Raw genomic sequence first — 8,049 nt, 5'->3', positions numbered from 1 at the left:
GTTGCCGTCTCCATCACCTTGTTGTAACCCTAGGCTATTCACCACCATGCCTCTTCAGTCTCCCCTTTTCACCATCCACTCTAATAGATTCATTCACCATCCCGAATCTATCTCAATCCCAAAAGTACTCTACCATCTAACTATTGGATCTCTAGTTCACACTTAACTTTGGAGATCTGGAGTAACTCTCTCTTTCTCCATGTGAGTTTGAATCTAGTTCCATCTTCAAATTTGGACTCATAGTGATTGTGGAGTTAGGAATATGATCATTACAGTAATATTAGAACCGATCGGACCTTGGACCATCTTGAAGCTTCATTAATGGTGAATACAAAGTTTTGAAGGTTTTTAGAAGAAATGGCGAACATGGAGGGTTATTCAATCACCATTAACCGTGAAGAAATATTGGGGAATACTCCGATCATCCCTAGCCAATCGGAACCACCCATGGTTGGCCAGGCTAGATCGGAGGGTAGACATGCCTCCATGGACATGCTACTCCTTCGTACTTTGGAAAAGTTGAGGGCACAACGGGAAGCGGCGAGGGCATCACAAGAGAGGATGTTTGCATTTTTAGCCAATGCACTTGCAGTTAAGGTGACCATCGCAAACTCTCCACCGGTTGCCACAACCATGGAGACCACCCCTATGGAACAACCTTAGGGATGCCCACAGCTAAGGAACGTATCATTGCTGCCCACACCACAAACAAGAAGAACGATAGAAGAGGAGTTACCCACACCACCGCCGGACGTACTGGGTCTCCAAATTTCACACAGTTATGGAAATTCATTTTAACTGCTGATTGAAATTAGGTCCTTTCTTTATCCTTCTTATAGTACTCCTTTGAACCCCTGCACTTGGAAGAATTAAGGGGAAATAGATCTTGGTTTAATATACTGAAATCGAACATGATACCAAAATTTTAAACAAATGGGTAGAATGGACATAGTTCAGACTTGGTTTTGACCTTAATTTGAATATAAAAGACAATATTTTAGGATCTGATATATAGTGTGTAGCTAATTGTCAATATTTTATTTAGAGAGATTAGCTACCTTTTTCTTACATTACTTTTAGCTTCTTTTTTTCTGATTTTTTTTTCTTGAAATGCTCCCTTTCTAAGCCAAGAACGTTGTTTTAATCGGTTCCATTTTGCTATTGATTCTTTCTTGCAGATTTGAGCAATATGTGGATTATGCATTAAATGTTCCGATGTATTTCGTCTATCAAAATAAGAAGTATATTGATTGTACTGGAATGTCACGTCGGGTTTCCTCCGATCTCTAGTCTCTTCTAATTAGTATTAGCCTGTTAGCTTTTATGACATTCTTGAGTGATGCAGCTAGGAGATATTATCCTTTATTTCAAGACTTGTAAGATAAATATGTAGGACGTTTTGGTAGGAAAGCTTCCTCCAATTCCTGGGGAGCTGCCAACTTTGAATGATTGGGAGAATCATCTAACAACAATTTTCCCTGAGGTTTCTGATCTATGGGTCGTCGCCAAGTACATAACCATTGCTTCTCAATTCACCAGGTACCCATGACTGGTTTGAAGACACCATTTCGAGATGGGTAGTTAAAACATGTTGCTGAAGATTGCCAAGGTTACTTTACTGGCACTCAATGACATTCCTGTAGCTGCATAATGTTAGGGATACAATGTCATCTAAACTATCTTTTCTTACAATAATCCAGGATGGATTGGAAAGGAGAAGTTACAAAGAAAGTGGATTTTTAAAAGAAGTCACTCAAGTGGTTATAACATGTAATTATTTAATGTTAATTGCTGTGAGCTATTTAATAATAAGTAGTGATGGAGCATAATTCACTGCCCCGGGATGTAGTTTGCATTTCACCATCTCACTTTTCAGAGTATATCTTGTTGCAGGGATAATACCAGCTGAGAAGCATCTGGAATTATACCATGGAAAGTGGGGACAGAGTATAGATCCTGTTTTTGAGGAGCTGTTGTATTGAAGTTCGAAAAATCTCCTGCATTTCAAGTAAATTTTGTTTTTTCTTTTTTTATTCTGCGAACCAAATGATATTGCAGTTTCATGAAACCACATTCCAAAAGCTGCAAGTTGCTAAGAAATAGTAAGAAAAGCCACTAAACTTGGGGGTACACGTCTGAGTTGGGAAATTCTGATGCAGGGATAGGGATAAGAGATCTGCTGATGAAATAAACAGGTTTTACTTGCAAGGAATCGTCCTCCTGTATCAGTGCCAAAGTGGCTGTTTAATGTTCTAATTGGTTTATCCATCAAGGACGTAGTTATATGTTCAATTTCCCAATGTAGCTCGAAGTATGTCTTCTGGCATAAGTGATCGATCTCAATTTTTCAAAAGTATATTCTTTATGTATAGTTTCTAACTGAAGCCTGTATGCACTGTTGTTGGTAAAGAGGAAGTATGCACTCACTAGTTGAATGAGATTTCACTCTTATCTTTCCATTAATCATCTGTCTCTATTTATATATTACAATTTACAATTTATAGAAGGAGATAAGGTAACGTTCATATTCCATACAAGGAATATATATAAAACAGAATCATGCTTGAAATTACTGTTCCAGCTGTTATGCAAAGAGGGAGTGTACTAGTTGTCATGATTAGGCATGGTAATGACTATGTCACTAGCAGATTAGATGCAATTTCATTTATACGCTCCGGCAAGACGGTGGTGCCATTAGCAACTTCGATCTTGGAACGCAGAAGCTGAAATAGCGGCCTAGATAGAGGTTTAGTGAGTAGATCTACTAGTTGATCAACCGAATTGACATGCGGGACTTGAAGATGACCTTTATTAACCAAAGTCCCAAACAAAATGAAGATCAATTGCTATATGCTTCATTCTGGAATGTTGAACCGACTTGAGACTGAGTTGTGTAGCACCAATATTATCACACATTAGTAGTGGGCGATTAGAGATTTGAATACCAAGTTCTGCAAAGAGTGATTGAAGCCATACAATTTCAGATGCTGCAGCTGCAAGAGCTCTATATTCTACCTCAGTTGAGGAACGGGCAACTGCGCGTTGTTTCCTAGTACGCCATGAAATTGGATTTCCTCCTAGGAAGACAATGTAGGCAAACATGGAGGTACAACCATCCTTGTTGCCGGCCCAATCTGCGTCAGAGTAAGCACGAAGAATTGGCGGAGAAGTATGCCGAAGAAGGATTCCATGATGTTTGGTGCTTTTGAGATATCGCAGGAGATGCTTGGCCACTGTCCAATGAACGGTGCTTGGTGAGTGCACAAATTGAGCCAACTTGTTAACTAGAAAGGCAATGTCTAGTCTTGTTAGAGAGAGATATTGAAGACCACCTATTATTCGTCGATACTCAATGCTATCAACTGGTGAAGAAACCATCACTTAGCTGAAGAGATGTAGAGGTTGCCATTTGGGTGCATTGTAGTAAATCATAGATGTACTTATGCTGAGAGAGAAATAAGCCATGAGCTGTGGAGATTACTTCAACTCCTAAAAAATAGTTTAAGTATCCCATATCTTTGAGAGAGAATCGCTCCCCGAAATATTTGATTACCCTTGAGACGAGATATTCCTATAATGATCAAATCATCCACATAGGCAAGAAAGTATGATACAATCTCCCTTTGGTTAATGTTCGATCTCTTCCAATTTTCTAATCTGGACTGGATCTGGCATGGAACTTTAAAATAAGATCCCGAAAGATACCGCCATCAGATCGACGTGAAATTTATGTTGTAGCCCCAGAAAAGAACTTTCCAACAAATTAAGTTTCAGGCTAATCGGATGTGGGGATCCCGAGATGTCGTCTGATTAGTGGATGAACGTCAAGGTGGTATGTTCAGGATCCGTGGATGGAGGCACAAGATCCTAGGATGATGGTGGTTGGAGATGGACCGGCGTTTGTGGGGTGGCGTCGGTGAAAAGTGGTGATGGAAATGTTATGATTGATGGAAGGGTTAGGGCAAGTGTTGGATAGATTGGAAGAAAGGGAAGGAGAGGGCCGCCCCTAAGGGTCTAGGGTGATTGGCCGGTCGAGGGAGGTTAGAAGCGGCGTCACCGAGGATTGAGAGAATGAGAGCGAAGAAGACGAAGGAGGCAAGGCAAAACTCAATTCTTTAATAATAATCTTTTGGTTGCCATCCACATCCCTTTTAGAAGCTAACCAAACAACTCAAAATTAACCCTAAACAATCCAATTTCGCCAACCGCGTTCGAACGCACTTAGTTCGCTCTTCTCTGGATTTTCGAACGTGATGCAGGCGTTCGAACGCGCGATCGAGCGCGCCTGTCTCCCACTTCTCTAGATTTGCGAACGTGATGCATGCGTTCACAATACGTTCGAATGCCCCAACTCGTTCACAACCGCGTTCGAAATCACTCCACCCACGTTCGAATGCGACTTACAGAAAACTTATTTTCTTGGAAATTAAACATTAAAACAAGAAACAAAGACACTCTGAAAGTGTATCCATGTTCGAGACGACATCGGTGAAGTCTGAATCGTACAATCCACCACGCTTCCGCAACCTTGTCCTTAAGGTTTGAAATTTGGGAAGCGATCTTTAAACTCTGACTCAAGCTCCTCCATGGCATGATCTTCTGCATTGGTTCCCCACCCATCTGAAAATAGAGGAAATGTTGGTGCTGAAAAAGAGGCAAGCTCACTTGTGTCCGGTTGGCGCGAAAGGGCATCGGCCGCTTGATTCTCGATCCCTTTTTTGTAGACTAATTCGTAGTCATACCCAAGGAGTTTCGTGACCCACCGTTGTTGGGTTAGAGTGTGCACACGTTCCTCCATGAAGTAGGGTAAGCTACGCTAGTCCGTGCGAATAGTAAATCGTTGGCCAATCAAGTAGGGTCGCCATTTGGTGATGGCGTGGAGAATCGCTAGCAATTCGCGCTCATAGGTGGATAGATGTCGCGACTGGTTTGACAATGCCTTGCTCATATATGCCACGGGTCTGCCCTCTTGCGTCAAAACTGCTCCAATGCCCTCACCCGAAGCGTCGTATTCCACCACAAAGGGCTTGCTGAAATCCGATAGTGCTAGAATCGGAGCGGTAGACATAGTTGTCTTCAAGGCTTCGAAGGCCTTTGTCGCTTTGCCCGTCCATTGAAACCCTCCTTTTCTGAGTAAGGTCAGTGGGGCAATAATTTTGCCGTAGTTGGCAACAAATCACCGGTAGTACCCCGTCAACCCAAGAAATCCCCTGAATTCCTGCTGATTAGTAGGAATCGGCCAGTCCACCATATTCTTGATCTTGCTTGGATTGGCTTCCACTCCTCTTCCTGAGATTATGTGCCCCAAGTACTCTACTCGTGGCTCTCCCCAAAGATACTTGCTCATTTTGACTTTTAACTAGTTTTGTCGTAAGATATTTAATACCTCCCGCACATGCTGCAAGTGCTCGCTCCAATTCCTGCTATACACTAGAATATCGTCAAAGAAGACGAGCATGTACCGACGCAAGAGTGGGCAGAAAAGGTCATTCATCAGCCCTTGGAAGGTGGCCAGTGCATTGGTGAGCCCAAACGGGATGACTCAGAACCCATAGTGGCCATCGTGAGTTCGGAACGCCGTTTTGTGCACATCTTTTGGGTCGACGCGGATTTGATGGTACCCCGCTCTTAAGTCAAGTTTGCTGAAGTAAGTCAACCAGGTGAGTTCATCCAGCAACTCCTCGATCATTGGTATTAGATACCGGTCCTTGACGATAATGGCATTCAAGGCTCGGTAGTCGACACAAAACTACCAACTCCCGTCTTTCTTTCGAACCAGCAGCACCGGCGACGAGTAGGCACTTCTACTCGGTTGAATAATCCCTTGCTCGAGCATTTCCACCACCAATCTACTGATCTCTTCCTTCTAGACAGGCAGGAACCGATAGGGCCGGACATTTGCTAGTTCAGCCCCAGGAATGATTTGGATGCGATGGTCGTGCCAATGGGTCGGCGATAGTCCTCGGGGTTTCTCGAAGAGATCTTGGAACTCCTGCAGTAGCTCTTGCATGTCAGCGGCTATTTTCCTTGGTGGTCGATGTTCTGGTTCAGCAACAGCCATTTGCAATAGTAGAGCTCGGTCCCCTGCACAAGGAAAGCTCACCAGTGGTTGCAATGTCGGCCCTTACCGCAGTTGATTTCCATCCAGCAGCACCTTTCGTCCATTCCTCCAAAATGTCAGTGTGAAGTTTGAGAAATCAAATGTTATGGGCCCCAAGCTTTGAAGCCATTGAGTCCCCAAAACAATGTCGGCACCTCGCAAGGCCAACAGATAAAGGTCCAAGGTGAAAGTTTGGCCTTGTACATTCAATTCCACACCTCCACAAATAAAATCCGCTCGCAATGTGGTGCCATCTCCAATCGTCATGTCAAACCCTTCCGTGGGTTCCGACTCGAACCCAATCTTCCAAAGGAGCCTCTTGTCAATGAAGTTGTAGGTGGACCCAGTATCAATCAAGATTCTCACTGTGGTTTTCTTGACTACACCGTTCACTCGCAAGGTCTTTGGCGCAGCTATCCCCGAATAGGCGTGGAGGGAGATTTCGGCTATCATGTCCTCCACGGGTTGCTCCTCAACTTCTTCTCCTTGATCTCTAGCCACACCTTCATTTTCAGCTACAAACTCATCCTCAGCCTCCTCCAATCTGTCGATTAGCATCACCGATCCCATTGGTTTAGCGCAACGATGCACGGGTACAAACTTCTCATCACAATGGAAGCATAAGCCTTTGGCTCTTCATTCCTCCACTTGAGTAGGTGTGAGTGCTCATTCCGAACCTCTAGGTGCGTACTTCACATCTTGGGATGGCTTCAAGGGTGCTCGAGTGGGCACCATCGCAGCAGCGGTTCTCGGTACTCTAGTAATATTTCCCCCCGCTATGGTCAGTTGAGCTTGATTGCGACTCCCTTGACTCATCCAACTCTGTTTTAGGTGTAACTTCATGGCCCTATGTTTGTCTTCCATAAGCACCACATCTTCGAAGGCCTCCTTTAAGGTTCTAGGCCTTAAAGCCTTCACATCGACTTGTATGTCTCCCCGCAGCCCAGAGATGAAGGTGCTGCAAAGTTGCTGATCCGTCCATGGTGGATGACATCGGCTACATATCCTCTCAAATTCTTCTTGGTATGCCCCAACCGTGGTCTTTTACACCGTTTTTGAGAGGAGAGCATCAAAGTCTTCATACCCCGACGCTCCAAATCACCATGTGATATCAGCACAAAATTCAACCCAAGTATCGATAGCCTCTTGGTATTGGCTGCTCAAAACCAATGAAGCGCCGCATCCTCAAGGTGGAAGCTCGCAAGCGTCACTTTGTATTCTTCCACCGTACCTTGGTATGCGAAGAATTGCTCCACCCTATATAACCAATCGATCGAATCGCCACCTTTGAACTTAGAGAATTCGAGACGCACGATTTCTCCACGGATGCCATTGTCTCATTCCGGATCATGTCCAAGTCCTTGTCTAACTAGAGGAGGATGCACCATGAAGGGTTGATGATCCCTGCTTCGGTTTTGATTAACTCGCCGTGGTTCCGGATCGTATTGACCCGCCCACGGATCTTGATCTCCAAGGTGGTCTCCATAGTGGTTCGCTCGTCGGATGGGTTCACCTGCAACTAGGCCTGGTGTAACCATCCTTGCTTGTCTCTGCCCATAGGGTGGTGGCAGCAGCAGCTCTTGTGGTTGCAAAGGCTGAACCGGTGACGGTGGGTTCATGGGTGTGGACTCGCGTCATGGGGTCGATGGTGCGTTCCCATTCACCATGGCTTCCCTTGTCGCCCGTAATTCCCGCATCATCTCCATCATCATCTAGTTGTTGATGGCCATTTGTTCGGATAGAGACACCAATGCGGCTTGAACACTAGGTTCTTCTGTATTCCGATTAGATCGGGTGGTTCCGCAGGTTTCCACCCGCGGAACCATTTCCCCCTCCTCTATTGGGAAAATCTCTTCTTTATCTTCTCGCCGTGCAGCCATGGCTCTGGTGGTCGTCATAGGAAGCGCTTTTTCGAGGAACGATGGCTCTGATACTAGTTGATACGATCT

General features: G+C 44.6%; 1 pseudogene; it reads left to right on the top strand.

Annotated features, from left to right (window-relative positions):
* The first annotated feature begins 357 nt into the window (after nucleotides 1-357).
* Nucleotides 358-1,982, top strand: LOC140788500 (glutamate--cysteine ligase, chloroplastic-like; annotated as a pseudogene).
* Nucleotides 1,983-8,049: the final 6,067 nt, after the last annotated feature.

The sequence above is a fragment of the Typha latifolia genome, chromosome 5 (assembly GCF_019914945.1).
Source record: "Typha latifolia isolate L0001 chromosome 5, TyphaL0001v2, whole genome shotgun sequence".
Classification (NCBI taxonomy): domain Eukaryota; kingdom Viridiplantae; phylum Streptophyta; class Magnoliopsida; order Poales; family Typhaceae; genus Typha; species Typha latifolia.
Note: the sequence above shows the minus strand (reverse complement) of the source record. Positions and strands in the feature narration are given on the sequence as shown.